The sequence below is a fragment of the Nicotiana tabacum genome, chromosome 18 (assembly GCF_000715075.1).
Source record: "Nicotiana tabacum cultivar K326 chromosome 18, ASM71507v2, whole genome shotgun sequence".
In the NCBI taxonomy this organism is placed as follows: domain Eukaryota; kingdom Viridiplantae; phylum Streptophyta; class Magnoliopsida; order Solanales; family Solanaceae; genus Nicotiana; species Nicotiana tabacum.
This window is the reverse complement of record NC_134097.1, coordinates 130,131,477-130,148,430: the sequence shown is the minus strand read 5'-3', so window position 1 is coordinate 130,148,430 and position 16,954 is coordinate 130,131,477.

Here is a 16,954-nt window from a genome sequence, read left to right as displayed (position 1 = left end):
AATCCCCAGCAAGAAACAACAAGAGTTCCAAAAGAAAATACGGGACACAATGAAAGGGAATACGGAATAAGCCAAATGCCCAAGAGTCACCAAGATATCAAGACAACAAGAAACGCAAGGGCATGATCTAGATAAGATTTTTATAATTCCTGTACCATAATCTAGTTTAGTTTTTTGTATTACCTTTGAAGTAAGGTGTAATAAGGAGGTCAGCAAGCAGTAAAAACAACACAAAGCAGCAGTAACATCACAGTCCCACGGTAGTCCCAGCTACCCAAAATTCCCGAACTACATTGACCTGATTCCTTTATAGCCAAGGATATGTAGGAAACCTTTGAAGCAGAGGTTCGGTCAAATATTTCTAAAAATGCTTCCCACGGAGTATTCGAACGGGCAAAAATCGCTCGTATCCGCTCACTTTATCTTTGCACGAAAACTCTGCGAGTTTCCGCACAAAGAGGGGCAGCTGTGAGCACATGATTTTTGCCTTACGAAAAACTACTCCAAAATAAATCAAAAAATAAAATAAATTTCTTTTACTGTGTAATTTTTGAATTTGCGTGGTGTTAAATATTTGTGTTATGTTCATAAATGCTTACTTCGTCATAATGAAATGAAAATTAAAATAAAATACATGTTGCATGCATATAAGATTTAATTATGCATTTGAAAGATAATTTAAATCACAAAAAATATGCATTCGTTCTATTTTTAAATGTGTCAATGTTTTATCTACGTGTTAATGGTTATTAAAAGATAATTAGTATTATTGTAATGATAATTTTGTTTTTATAATTTTTGATTAGGATTTTATTAATTAATAATAAAATAAAAATATAAGTTAGAATATGAAAATCGGACCTGGATTAAAATCCAGGCCCAAACGAAATGAATCCCACAGCCCAATCCAACATCCCCCTGTCCGGTCCAATTCGAACAAGACTAAACGACGTCGCATGAGGTACTTCAAATCTGAGCCGTTGATTCATTGCAATCAAACGGTCCAGTTCAGCCCTTGCATAAATAAAACGACGACGTTTAGGGCAACTAGATCTGAACCGTTCATCCATTTTGATCCCACGGTCTTAAAAAACTCACTCAAACCCGATCCATTTCAACCCCGGGTTGACCCTTTCCCCAACTTAAATCAAACGATGTCGTTTTGATAAGTGGATTGATCCTGGCCCTTCATCTTACTTGATCGGACGGACAATATCAATCCACCCCACACCTATATAAGTCCCAAGCCCTACCCCGGCCCCAAACTAAGCACCCCCTCCTACACTGTTCATCATCGTCCCCCAAACCCCCACTCCTAACCCTAGCCTCCCTTGGATCCCACCGCCTGAAACCCGGCGGCATCAACGCCGCCGGTCACCAAAATAACACCCTAGAACCCCCTGAACCTCCTCTATCCGAATATGTTAGCCGTTTGGCTCGAATCTTCCTGAAGGTTCTCGAATCTTCATTTGAAGATTCGAGCCAAACTTAGATCTAAACCAACCAGCCCCAAATTAACACCATGGCTTCCCCTAACTACCCTCGTTGTGGATCTGGTGTTGGTTTGGTTCGAATCGCCTCAGAACTCTTCGAATCTTCTTTTGAAGGTTCGAATCAAATCTGAACTCACTCAGATTCTTTCCAAACTAACACCAAACGACCCCTAGGCCTCCCTCACCCTTGTGTCATCTTTGGTTCCCTTCGAATCTGCCTAGAAGTGTTCGAATTTAGGATCCAAGAATCAGAAAACCCTAAAAATTTCAAAACATGGAATTTGCCTGAGTTAAATAGAAGATTGGGGTCTAATCGACCTTAGTCGAAGTATTTTCAGTTGAAAATACTTCGACTAAGGTCTGTTTGATTTCAAAAAAGGTCCGAATTCAAAGTCAAGTTCGAGTCCGTATGAAATTGAAGATTCAGAGGTATTTTCCTATTTTTCTTTTGTTTCCTACATATGTTGTTGCCTATTTTAGTTGTCTGCTTAATTTTTTTTATTTGTTTAATTCTGTGATTCTGCCTCCTACCTATCTACTTGATCCGAATGTGAATTGTTTCTGTTGGTTGTGATTAATTACAATGTGTCTAATCGACTCGATTAAGTCCGTCGATTAGTTATATTATAGAATTCTGTTTCTGAAAATGCTGTTTGAAATAATCTGTTTATCAGTTGTTTGTCGACAATTGTTGTAAATAATCAGTTTGACTAATACTCGTTAATTAAATCAGCTTTGTTTGAAATTCAATAAGATGCTGTTGATTTCTTAGTATTAAGTTTCAGGCAGTGTCAATATACTGACCCTGCCCCTGCACTTATGCTAAATTCAATTTCAATTCAGATTTTTGTTCTGTTAAGTTCTGTGTATTGTTAATACGTTTGTATACAAGTTCAGTGTTCAATCTGAATTTAGTTTTGTCCATTAGCTATTAGACATTGGGTGTGGGATCAATTAGCTATCATTAAAAAGACAAAATGTTTGTTTTGATTTAGGAATTGGTTTTTAGCTGCTAAACAGTTTAATTCAGATAAACTTGTTAAGATTTAGGCAGTCTTTGGTATGGGGCAGTAAAAACTGTAATTACAGTAGGATTTTCAAGGGTATTTCTGGGATAGAAACAGTAGGGTAATGTGATAATAGTAGTGGGCTGAAAGTGAAAAGTTAATGGCTATTATTTAGTGTGATAATGGGAAACAAAAGGTAATGGGCTACTGAAAATCAGGGAAAGGTTAGCCTAATGAGATTTAAAGTGGAAAAACAGATTTTTAATGGAAATTTTCTGTTTTTAAAAGATAAAGGGGGTCCGGGCAGCACTTAAAAAAGGGGGGACAGACCTGTATAAGATAGAGGGGATTGGGACTGATTTAGGAGAGTTTTACACATAGACTTTGAGAGCTTAGAGAGAGTTTAAAAAACAGACTTTAAGAGGAGAAGAAAAAAATCAGATTTGAAAGCAGATTTTAAGAATTTAGGAGAACTTATCAGATTTTAAGAGGGAATTTGAGAGAGAGAAATCAGTTTTTTTTTCAGACAGAAATTTTAGAGTTCAGTTTTTCAGAGAGATTGGAACAAGGAAAAGTGAGACTTTGGGTAGATTTTAAGAGGAGAAACAATCTGATTTAGAAAGAAAGAAATATGAAATAGGAATCTGAAACGGGTAGAGGAAAGAAACTGAAATCTGAAATGTTATCTTTCTAGAATCTGTCCGTTGTTTGCTTGTGAATATTGTTCGGCTCAAATCTGAAATTTTCCTCAAGCTTCTGTCACTGTTCATCTGGGTTAACGGGTCTTGTTCAGACTTGCTGTGTTATTGGTATATTCTGCTGATTTTGTTACTGCTGCTACTGCTGAAATTTACTTCTTCTACCTCCATTTCCAGGTACATACCTTTTAAACTCAGGTTGTGAAAAGCTTCAACACGGCAAATAAATGAAGTTCGGAGTTATAATTTTGTTTTTTACTCATCTAAGTCCTTTAGTTTAAATTTCTGTTTTATTTCATGTTGGTTAACTAGTAGTGAATTCAACACTATGGCTATTAGTTAATCATCTTATTTTGAAATTCGCGTAAAAGTTTGTAATAATATTATCCATTTCGAAGTCTCATTAGTATAGTTATATTTGAATTGTCAAAGTAGGGAATATGGCATGAATGTTGGCCATTATTTAATTTTGTTGTTAGCTAAGTAAGAAAGTAATGTAGAAGTATCAAGAAAACTACAGTAGTAATATCTATTGTTAAATAAGGTAAAATGGTGTTGGTATTATTTTCATGTATAAGATAGCAGGTATCTATAGAACCATCAGTGGATGGTAAGTTGAGTTGTTATGGCTCATTATGATGTTAAAGTGCTACGAATGTTTCAAGACATACAAATATGTGGCATGTAAGGCAATGTTGTTAATCAATTTGTACAATAATTCCCTTTATTATCAATTTGATGCCTATTTACCATCCTAAATAAATAATTAGGCCTATTAGATTAAAAGCAAGTATATGAGAATAAGATGAGATATACAAATTGCAACATTTTTTATCAACGACAATTAGAAATAGGACTTGCACTAAATAGAAATAATAAAAGTTCTTGAAAAAATATTCTTCCCTTCATAAATTATTTTGTGAGTTTTATATGTCCCTCATTCTTTGGTATATGTATATATATGTTGTATTTGTGAAGAATAGTATTAATCATGTTCTTATTCTTTATTTTGAATTTGAATAGTCTTGGATGAACATAAATTATACGCGGAAATTCTAATCGACGGGCAACATTTAATAAATTGTGGATTCTTTTTCAAGAATTAAAGGGTATCTTAAATAGAGATTTCTCGTGATATAATAAATATTTTGTGAAAATTCCATAATACCATTACAGTATTTTGCGCAATTAGGGATACGTTCGCGTACCCTGATTATATTTAAAAGCAAATTCGGATTATGCGTACGCGCAATTTCGAGCGAATATTTTAAAGGATTTCTCCGAGGACGTTAAATTAATTTCATAAAAACCCGCGATGTGCGGTTCAATATTTAAGAAAAACAAATATTCTTGATTCAACACAATCTCGAAAAATGATTGCTTAATAAATATATTATCAAAAGTTATTGTGTACACGTATGCGTGACACAATTCCGCATCTTTTTAATTTATAACACGAATATACGCACGCGTAATTCGATTCAAAAGAATGGTCTTTAATCGCAATAAGTAAAAGCGGTAGAAAAATCACGTAACAAAAAGTATTTAATAAAAATCAAGATAATTAAGCCAATAATAAAAACAGTTAAGCGACCGTGCTAGAACCACGGAATTCGGAAATGCCTAACACCTTCTTCCGGATTAACAGAATTCTTTACTCAGGATTTTTGGTTCGCAGAATAATAAACAGAGTCATATTCTCCTCGATTCAGGGATTAAAATTGGTGACTTGGGACGCCTTAAAATTCCCAGGTGGCGACTCTTAAATAATTAAATAAATCCCGTTTCGACTGTCCTTTAATTGGAGAAAACTCCCCACGTGCCCCGCGGCGCGGTAAAAAGGAGGTGCGACACCTACCACTTATAAAGACGCGGTCCAAAGTTCAGAAGAAGATAAGTGGAGGATTGCCATGAATGATGAAATACAGTCGCTTCATCAGAATCATACATGGAGATTGGCCAATCCCTCGAAGGAAAAGAAAACAATTGGGTGCAAATGAGTATTTGCAAAGAAAGAAGGATTTCCTAACCAAGAAGATGTTCGCTACAAAGCAAGATTGGTGGCCAAATGATATGCTCAAAAGGAGGGAATTGATTACAATGAAGTGTTCTCTCCAGTTGTAAAACATTCTTCCATTAGAATTATGTTGGCTTTGGTAGCACATTAGTATTTGGAACTAGTTCAGATGGATGTAAAAACTGCGTTTTTACATGGAAACTTGGAGGAGAAAATCTGCATGACTCAGCCAGAAGGATTCAAAGTTGCTTGAAAGGAAAATATGGTGTGCAAACTTGAAAAATCGGTATACGGATTGAAACAATCTTCTAGACAATGGTACAAACGATTTGACAAGTTTATGTTGCGGCAATGGTACAAGAGAAGCAAATACGATCATTGTGTGTATTTGCGCAAGCTTAAAGCTGGTTCCTTTATATATCTTCTCCTATATGTTGATGATATGTTGATAGCTTCCAAGAATTCGGAAGAAATTGATAAGTTGAAAATTCAACTGAAGAAGGAGTTCGAGATGAAGGATCTGGGTGAGGCAAAGAAAATTCTTGGCATGAAGATAATAAGAGATAGACGTTCAAAGAAACTTTGTTTATCTCAGAAAGAATATTTGAAAAGAGTACTACAATGTTTTGACATAGATGAAAAGACTAAGCCAGTTAGTACTCCACTTGCTCCCCATTTTAAGCTAAGTACTACTATGTCGCCAAAAGATGAAGTTGAACGAGAGTATATGTCAAAGGTACCATACGCAAATATTGTTGGTAGCTTGATGTATGCAATGGTCTGTACAAGACCTGACATTTCACAAGTTGTTGGAGTTATTAACAGATATATGCATAATCTAGGAAAGGAGCATTGACAAGCTGTGATATGGATTCTACGGTATATTCATAATACTGTAGATGTTGGGTTAATATTTAAGCAGGAAGGCAATCAGTCTATATTTGGATATTGTGACTCAGATTTTGCGGGTGATCTGGACAAACGAAGATCAACTATTGATTATGTGTTTACTTTTGCGAAGGCACCAGTTAGTTGGAAGTCTACTTTACAGTCAATAGTTGCTTTGTCTACAACAGAGGCAGAGTACATGGCTAGTACAGAGGCTGTGAAGGAGGCAATTTGGCTTCAGGGGTTGCTAAAAGAGCTTGGCATTGGACAAAAAAGTATCACAATTTTTTGTGATAGTCAAAGTGCTATTCAACTAGCGAAGAACCAAGTTTATCATGCAAGGACGAAGCACATTGATGTTCGGTATCATTTCGTATGAGAAATCATAGAAGAAGGTGGAGTCACGGTGAGAAAATTCATACTACAGAGAATCCTGCTGATATGCTGACAAAACTGGTGACTGCGATCAAGTTTCAACATTGTTTGGATTTGATCAACATTGTTGAACACTGAAGATTGAAGATGAAGACACAACCAAAATTTGTTATTGAGAGAAAATTGAAGATGTGGAATTTTTCCAAGGTGGAAATTTGTTGAGTGGCAGAACTCCCATATCGATGAAGTACCAATTTTGGTTTGGTACTTCATCCTATAAAAGAATGCCAAATGTTTAGGATTTATACACAACTCTCATTTGCCTTCTTATCTTCTTAAGACATTTGTATCTTCTCTTAGTATTATTTCACTTGTATTTTTGAAGTGGAATAAAATATTGGTTGTGTCCGAGGAAGTAGGCAAAATTGGCCGAACCTCGTAAATTTTGGTATTCCTTTTATTGTTGTATTATTGTCTTATTTATTATTTAGTGACTGACATAATTTCTGGTATAGTAGTTGTGACTCATTCACACTATATACATTTGACTTCCACAACGGTAAGAAATGTTAGAATACCCAAGATTGCAAAAAGTTAGTAAACCCTACATCTAACAGGGACGTTGGCATTATACCTCGTGAAGGTGGTACGTTGCAATTGAGGCAATGGAAATCATCAGGCATAAAAATAGATAAAATGCAGACGTTAAAAAATATGAATTTGAACTAGTATTAGTGTATATCTTCCTATCAAATTAACCATGTATACTCTTCTATAGTGGACTTGCATGACTACCCTATGGAGACATAATGATAGGGCGAGAAAGGAGTCCAAAAGTAATCTGCTTCATTTTGACATTCAGAGCACTAAGTAGAACATAAGTTGGGACCATCACAATGCTTTGTTTTAATTAAATAGTCATATTTCCAAATTAGACTTGCTTGTTTGTAAACTAAGGTATGTCAAATCCACCTGCTTAAGCTAAGTTACAAAATTATGTGCCAGTTTATTAATCTATGGTCTCACTATATTCCTTCTTAATTGATGACATGATCCCAATGCAAAAAAAAGAGAGAGGATAGATTCCAAGATATTAGACAAAAGCTACAGTAGATATTTAGCGTGATAAATGATTTGGGATCCCATGGCACCACATTAACAACCAAATCAGTTTTGTCAGTGTGCTAATTAATGAGTTTGATGTTGTGAAAATTGATCCTAGTTTTGGTGTCCAATTTCCAATAGAGATGAGCTGCTCCACAAGCTACATTAACACTTGCAAACATTTTGTTTCTCATTCAATGTTCATATAGTGTTAGATCTAAACTAATTCGAATTCGCTTGGCAGAAGTCTTTAAAAGTGAAAAATGCTTCCTATCAATATTTTTATTTTTATTTTTAGAGCTTGTAGTCGAGCTATCTTGTTAAGTATGAAAGAATGTTATTATCCCACCTTAAATTTTTACTCCATCCGCTCCACAGTTAGTGACCAATTTGCTTTTGGCACGCCCATTAAGATAATATTAAATTCTATACAAAAATACCAAGTATGACTAAACTACCCTTAATTAAATATTTAATATGAGTAGTAAGGATTTTTTTTAGGGATATTTACATAAGGGTTTTGTAAAAACAAATTAATTTTTTTCTTGATTATATAAATGAACACTTATTTTGAACAAAAATAAAAAAGTAAATTGGTCACTTATTGTGGACCGGAGGGAGTAATGACTAATTAATTCATTATTCCATTATTAAAACAGCGGATCCATTCTTCAGAATATTTGGTACTTTATGCATCGAAACTAAGGGTGTCTAACGGGTGGGCCGGGTTGGGTAGGCAAAATTTGAAATCGTACGGGTTGAGTTTCGGGCCGGTTACGGGTTGGGGCTTACCAAGTTTAACGGATTCGGATTCATCCGGGTAAAAAATGAACCGTAAGGGTTACGGGTACAAGGGGCCGGGTTAGAGTAATTTTTAATTTTATTTTTTTGTATTTTGTTTTTGTATAATTATTGTAAGTTATATTAATATAAAGTAAAAATATAAAGAATGCAATGAAAATGGGAAAAAATTGCACTTATAAATTGCAGTGCTACATTTATTTCAAAATTCAAACTTACAAATTAAAAGGTTTACATTTAACAACAAGTAAATTAACGAAAAAAGAGTAAATTCAAAGGCTCTATTATTTAAAAAAATAAAATAAAATTAAGTAGTCGTTATACCGGTCTGGTCCGGGCCGGTTAATCGGTTGTACAGTAAAAATCGTTGACCGGGTTTGACCGGTCCGGTTAACCGATAGCCCCAAGATGAACGAATCAACCCCCCTCCCCCTTTAACCCAGCCCTACCCGACCCCCTTCTACCGGCCTGGGCCGGTTCCGGTTTTAACCGGTCTGGACCGGTTCGGAAACAGGCTGACCCGGCCCGTTAGACACCCATGATCGAAACTCATTCCTTATGCCAGCTGATAGTTGACTTCCTTTTGTCCTTTCTTATAGTTGAAAACTTGAAATTAAAGAAAAATATCCAGAAATAATAAAATAATTACAGAGTCGAATATTTATTCCTTCTACCACTTTGTTTGGTGCAGTAATTACCGACAAAACCTACATTAGAAAGTTGTAGGAAATGTTAATTATTCTAACATGCCATAGTACACAGTACACTCTTCTTATTTTACAGTAACCTAAGACTTTTGACAGTTTATACAGTTTTTTTACCTCGAAAAATATGAGTAACAATTAAATACTCCCTCCGTTTAAATTTATGTGAACCCATTTGACTGGGCACGGAATTTAAAAAAAAAAGACTTTTGATCTTGTGGTGTAAAATGAGGCACATATATTTTGTGTGGCTATAAATCATTGTGTAAAAGTAAATTGTTTCCAAATAAGGAAAGGGGTCATTCTTTTTGACACGGACAAAAAAGGAAATAGGTTCACATAAATTGAAACGGAGGGAGTATGATTTATGATTTTAAAGATATGTGATTTATTCCAATACTAGTGAATATATAAATAATATTAAGTTTAAGTAAGAAGAATTGATGAACCAAACCAGTGTTGCTAGAGTAATAAGAACCTCAAACTTGATTATTTCGGGGCCTCGAAGTGAGCTAAGAGCAATAAAGTAAAGACAATAAAACTGAAGAATAATTGTGGAGCACAGTAAACAAGAAAATAAGAATAGAATGTTTTATTGCAGTGAATGAGATGATGTTTACAAATGATTGAGATCTCCTTTATATAGGAGAGGAAAACATAATACGATACATTTCCAATTATGGTAAAGAATCCTATTAGTACAGCTGTATAACAACCTAGTATGGACTTGTACTATTTCGTACAAATCTTATCCTATAATTTATACCCCGACCCACGTGTCCTTGAGAAATTCCCGCTCTTTCTTGAGTGTCATCGAAATTATACTGCCCTCGAGGCAGATCATGACGGGTCCCCGATTTGCTTCTCGAGGTGCGCTCATCGGGGCCTAGCTTGATTCTTCTTCGAGTTTCCCGAACTCGAGTTCGGGGTACGATCAAGTCTTCGAAATCGGGCTCTCCGATTTCGACCGTATACAGATAGTCCCCTCGTTTCTTAGAATAAGATGATAAGAAACGATTTTAACCTTGATTTTCGCCTTTCCTCTCGTGATGACGTCATGTCCGTGACGTATGCACTTGAAGTGGTCGGAAATGTCATGTCAGCATGCTTCCGCAAAACATCAAATACTTTTCAGCTTTTGTCGGCCATTTGCGCCACCGGTCCCCTCGTCGGTTTTCTATAAATAAGAGGCTACTTGGCTAAACAAAAATTGTACTTATTCCATCTTCATCTACTTTTAGTCCTTTCCCTTCTTTACCTCCTCCTCTAATCACCTATTTCTATGATTCAAATCTGTGACCACAAGGCCACATGGCAGCAACTTTACATTGTTGTTCACCTCTCTTAACTTCAACCTGATGTGGCGCTTCATTCCTTTTGATTTCCATCGAATGAGGTGGCACTATCATCTACTAACTTTTGCATCCCATACAGGAACAGTGTTCCGAGGATGAACACTCTTGGATTGTTGCTCATGCATCTTGCAAACCCCTTTGGTTTTTCTTATGACAAAAGGTGAAGTTATATCTTCTGGTCTTCCCTTCTGATTTTTTCCTTTTGCTTGTTTTTTTTAATGTATTACGGCCCAAAACTTCAACGGAATGTTCAATCTCGGCTGCTGGAGATATAATTACATTTATCGAGGGCCTTCTGCCCTAAATCTCTTCGGGCATACAAACGTTTCCAAAGACCAGAAATGGTGCCCTTGGGAAGAAGATTTCCGAAGACGATACTCTCGAGGACGTGGTCTTAAAAGTGGATTAGGTTCTTTGGCTTTTGTTTTTTACTTTTTTGTTCCTGTGTAAGTATCCTTCGTGGGTGTCGTAGTTATACTTTGTGTCACACCTCCTTTTTTCGCCCCCGCGAGGGTACAAGGAGTTTTTTCCAATTAAAGGACAATCGAAACGGGATTTGTTTATTCATTTCAGAGTCGCCACTTGGGAGATTTTAGGGTGTCCCAAGTCACCAATTTTAATCCCGAATCGAGGAAAAGAATGACTCCATATTACAGTCTGCGTACCAGAAATCCGGATAAGGAATTCTGTTAACTCGGGAGAAGGTGTTAGGCATTCCCGAGTTCCGTGGTTCTAGCACGGTCGCTCAACTGTCATATTCGGCTTGATTATCTGATTTAATACATATTAAACTTATGTGCAAATTTTAACTTTTTACCTCTTTCTTAATTATTATTATTTTTTTACAGGGAATTGCAACGTTGTGAAAATGTATCTCAAACCGCGTCACAAGCAATGTACCCGTGGTCGTCGACACACTTTGACTCCGTTGAGATTTGGATTTGGGTCACATAAATGTGCACCCGAGTTTAAGAAAATTAAATTATTAAAGACGTGCCTAAAGCGACTAGCGTATCATCTACTTTGGGTAGGGCCGTGGGATTTTGCTAAACGGTTCATCCCAAGTCTAAGCAATTTTAAAGCAAATATTTACTGAGGGCCCCGCAATTTGTATTTTTATTCGGCGAAGCTCATCTCATTCTTATTTTTTAAAGGAATTTGCAACGTCGTGGACATGCATCTCGGACCACGTCACAATCAATGTACCCGTGATTAGAGCCACATTTCGACTCCGTTGAGATTTGGATTTGGGTCACATAAATGTGCACCCGAGTTTAAGAAGGTAAGATTTATTAAAATGCGCGCCTAAAGCGATTAGCGTATTATTATTTTGGGTAAGGCCGTGGAGTTCGTTAAGCGGCCTATCCCGAGTTCTAAGTAATTAACACATACATTTTGTGAGGGCCCCGCAATCTGTGCATTTTATTTGGCGAGGCTCGTCTCATTTTTATTTAAAAGGATAAACCTACAGTGACTACATTTTTTCTATTAAGTTCGTCTCTAAAATAAAAGAAAATCTCTTAATTAATTACATGCTGGAAAACGTAACTTATTAGTTATTAGTTTACGGCTAATGCGAATGGAAAATTGCGATCGAGTTTGTACAAAGAAAAACCGCTTTCATTCTATATTCTATTATTCAAATATACTAGAACATGAGATTGACACACCATAATATCAAAACAGATTAACTATTCTTCGATTAATTTAAAGTAACATTATTAGATGAAGAAGTTATACATATGCAACCTCATTACTCATTAATCAATCCACTACATTTTTATACAAAGAAAGGAAAATTAATATTCAAACACAAATCTAAACAGGAGGAATTCAACAGGAACAAAGCCTGATTAATATTTCATTTTCGCTTCAAGCCGAGAGTGTACAAATGTGTACCTAGAAATGGCAGTACAAGAACAAAAGAAGAAGAAGTCAGCAGCAATAATAACACAGCAACAGCAGGTTCAGCAACACCGCAAAACCAGTAACAGAGTTTGCAAACCGGTGGAGTAGTAATCCCAAAAAAAGAAGCTTCAAGCTTCGATGAAACAACAACAATTAATGCTGATTTTAAACAATGAAGGAAAGTAGAAGATTTTTTTTTAGTTTTTGTTCTCTCCTTTAGTTTTGAAATTTCTCCAATTTCTATCTCTCAAAATTCTTCCAAAATCTCCTCCCCTTTAGTTTTGAAATTTCTCCAATTCCTATCCCTTCCCCAATTCAATCCCCTCATCCCCCTTATATACAAAGCAAGACCCCCTTTTACCTCTTTCCCCTTTAACTTTTATTATTACCCACACTTTTACTTTAGTAAAAGTAGTCAACGTGGGCCCCCGTGTTCCCTCTTTTTGAAAAGTAGTCAAAGTGGGGCCCATGTTCCCTCTTTTTGAAAAGAAGACATCATTATCCACCTTTTCCTTTTTGCTTTTATCATTACGTCTTGTCCCCCACCATAATTAAATAATCTGCAATTGGTTAATTCCCGTATTACCCCTAAAACTACTGTTACTGCCCTGATTCAAAATCTGTTATAACTTCAAAAATCTGTCCAAATAACAATTATCGCACATTTAAATAGCAATTAACTATAAAAATCACACAATTTAGACGTTAAATGCTAAAAATGCAACATACATTATTTTTATGATTTTGTAAAACAAACTTAAATAAATACTAAATGCAAATGCAACATATTTTTATAATTTTTTATTAATTTAACCAATAAACACGCACAGACAGAAATACAAATAATTATCAAAAATGCCACAAAAATTCTAAAATTGCACACAAAGGAAAATTGTTTTATTTTGGATTTTTTGGGAGTAATTCTCTCATAGGGCAAAAATCACGTGCTTATACTTTGTAATCATTTCTTGGAAGTATAAAAGGATCATTTTGTATCCCTTTCGGTCCGTGCTGAATTTTATTCTATCTTTACTTGTAAAAGACTCGATTATATGATTTTAATGACTAGACCAAATACCGAGCTTAGAACATAATAAACCCTTAGGTTTTTATCGATCAATATAATACCCCTCGAGGTTCTCGTTAATCCTCGAGCTGAGCTTAAATGTGAACTCGGAACATCGTGATTCCCGAGTCCGAGTTAGTTGAGAGCAAGATCTTGGAATAAAGTTAATCCTTAGATCTTTTTGAAGTCCCCAAGTGAGAAATTTCTCTAACTCAGGTAGCCCTTGGGCTTTGCAGTCGAGCGGGCATTTGCTCGAACTTGTAATAAAGATAGCCCTTAGGCCTTTTCATAGTCCTCGAGTGAGAAATTCCTCAAACTCGGATAGCCCCTGGGCATTTGCTCGAACTTGTAATAAAGATACCCCTTAGGCATTTTCACAGTCCTCGAGCGAGAAATTCCTCAAACTCGGATAGCCCTTGGGCTTAGTAATCGAGTGGATACTCTGCTTGAACTCGACATATAGGCTGCCCTTTATGATTTTTGACGAATTAATCCTTGATGCCTTGATCCTGATGCCAATATCGTGACATCAACGGCTGAAGTGACTGAAAATTTACTTTTTGTGCGATTCCCAAAATCATTAATTGGAGGCGGCTGACGATCGGCCTTTTGGCTTCCCCAGCACGCTTAAATGACCTCTATAAATAGACAAATTCCACAACCTTACAAACTTTATTCTCATATTGTTCTCAAAGTCTCATTAGCCTTTTTCAATTTCCTTGAACTCTCCCTTCTCCTCATTATCAACACTCTTCATTTTCTTGGATTTTCTGCATTGCGATGGCTAAAACCTCTAAATCGGTTTTCCAAAAATAAAAAGCTTCTTCATCTTCTCGATCGACCAAGAGTAAACCGGTAGTGCCCCCTCGTATTGAGGAGTGCATCCCCTCGCCATGTGAAATAATATTCGATTTCAAAATCGAGAAACCTGCATCGACACCAGGCCGATGCGTGCCCATGTCTCGATATATTGTTCTCAAAATCTCGAAAGATTTTAATGATATTGCAATTAGTTTATTAAGCTACTAAAGAGAGAGAACATGGTGTTTGGTTCACTTAGACTAAGGAGTTCCTTTTTAAAAAAAAAAATATTCAGACTTTTTGGTGCATATATTAATATGAGTGCTCTAAGAGTAGTAATTTATGAATGCTAATTTGTACACTAATTTTGATACTTCCTCCGGTCCACTTAATTGATTTTTTTGGTTGTTTTACACATATTACAGAATTTATCTTTTAACCATCAAATAATAATAATATTGACCATATTAATCTTGATTTATTCATCGGAAGTATAATAAACACTAATAGACTATTTACTTCAGGGGCAACTTTGATAACAAAAGATAATTTCGTCTTGATAGCTGAAAAAATCAAATATAATGAATCGCATAAAAAAAGGCCAAAAAATTCGGATGGAGTAATTAATAAACAACTTGTTTGGATGGTTGTTACCCATTGTATTGTATCGTATTATTACCTTAAGTACGATGTTTGTTTTGATTGTTACTTAAATTTTATTGTATCGTATCGTTAAATTCGTCATTACATAACGACGAAATGTGCCACTTTATGTAACGACCAATTTGGTGTGGTCGCGTCGTTACCTTGTCTTTTTCGCTCAATCTCACCCTTCATTATTATTAAATAATTTTATTTTATTATTTACCTACTTTTTTATATAATAAGTTTACCTTGTATTATAATTTTTCTTTATAATATTGCAAGTTTATTCATCATATTGTTGGTGCGTGATATTATGAAACAATGACAAACGACACAATCTATCCAAATATTATATTTATCAAACGATATAGTGTCACACTCCTTTTCTACCCCTCCAAAAGATAATGGGTGTTATGGATTGTGGGTTACAGAGTTTTTTCCAATTAAAGTGACAATTTTGAAATAGGGATTATTTTGTTATTCAGAGTCGCCACTTGAAATTGATTTTTAGGTGTTCCAAGTCACCTTTTATTTGATCCCTATTCAAAGGAAAGTTTGACTCTTTTATTATTGATCTGAGAAAACAAAGTCCGGGTAAGGAATTCTATTAACCAGGGAGAAGGTGTAAGGCATTCCCCGAGTCCCGTGGTTCTAGCACGGTCGCTTTATTGACTATATTTGGCTTATACTATTTTTTGGATAACTTGTGTTTTATTGGTTCTCATCTTTTACCTATGTCCGCTTTATTGCTTGATTAAAATTATGAAAAAAAAAAGTTATCTTGAAATAAGTTACGCGTTCTAATACTTATTTTGTTACATATCACAATTATGCCACGGAGACCATACACATAGCCATGATATTTAATTATTTAAAGCACACCTAAATAAACTAGCGCACTTGAAGTATTTTCCTAAGCTAGTTTAAGATTATTGTAAGGCCAAAAGTTATGGAATTGTTTGTGAAAAAAGTGTATGATTTTAGATATTTGAATAAATAAATTACTATCATATACCAATACCCTACATCCCAACAATTGAAGCCTAAACTTATTAGTGTCCAAATCTTCCAAACTTTTAGCAAGTTTAAATACTATATTTTCAGAAACATGATTAAACATATAACATTTAAGAATTGATTTACATTATTATTTATAAAGTTTAAAATAAATAAATAAAATCACATAAAATAAGATAAAAAAAGAGAGAGGAAAGAATAAACCTTTTAATGCAAGATTTCCAATTAAATGAGTCTCCAAGAATATGTACAATAACTCAGACGAACGCCGAACAAGCATAAGCAAAGATGATCATCAAAACCGGTGAACAGAGCTCCAACGGAATCCTCGACCTCGACTGTTAACACCACTCTTTGGCGTGTAAAAGGGGATGTTTTGAAGTATTTTTTGTTGGGTTTTAGGGTGTTGAATTGTTGGTAATTTTCGAAAGAAAGAGGAATAAAGAATAACACGAGTAGAAATTGTCGTAGCGTAGAAGAAGAAAAAAAATTGTTTCTCTCAATTCTCCCCTTTTTTCTCTCATTTTTCCCTTTTCTTCTCAGATTTTCTCTTCTATTTATAGCAAAATTTTCGAAATTTTTCAGATTTTTTTTAAAAAATATTTTATTATTTTTTAATTAAAAGAAATTCCACTTACAATTTGTTTTTCTTTTTTATAAAAAGAAATCCCACCTTTATTTACTTTTATTTTTTAAATTCCAACTTTAATTACTTTTATCTTATTTAAAATCTCACTTTTTTTTTTTACTTTTAAAAAAGGATTCCACTTATTTTACTTTTCTTAAAAAACAATCCACTTTCTTTTGCTTTTCTTATAAAAATTCTACTTTCTTTTACTTTAATTTTTTTTAATTTTCAGCTACCTTTATATTTATTTTTTAATTCCAACTTTCTTTACTTTTTATTTTTTTAAAATTTTCACAGAACTTTACTTTTAATTTTCCACTTTCTTTTACTTTTTAAAAGAGAATTCCACCCACTTTTACTTTTATTTTTTTTATTCCATACTTCCCTTTTTCTTATTTTCTATATCTCACCCGAAAATAAATATAAAAAAAAATTAATATTTTTTCG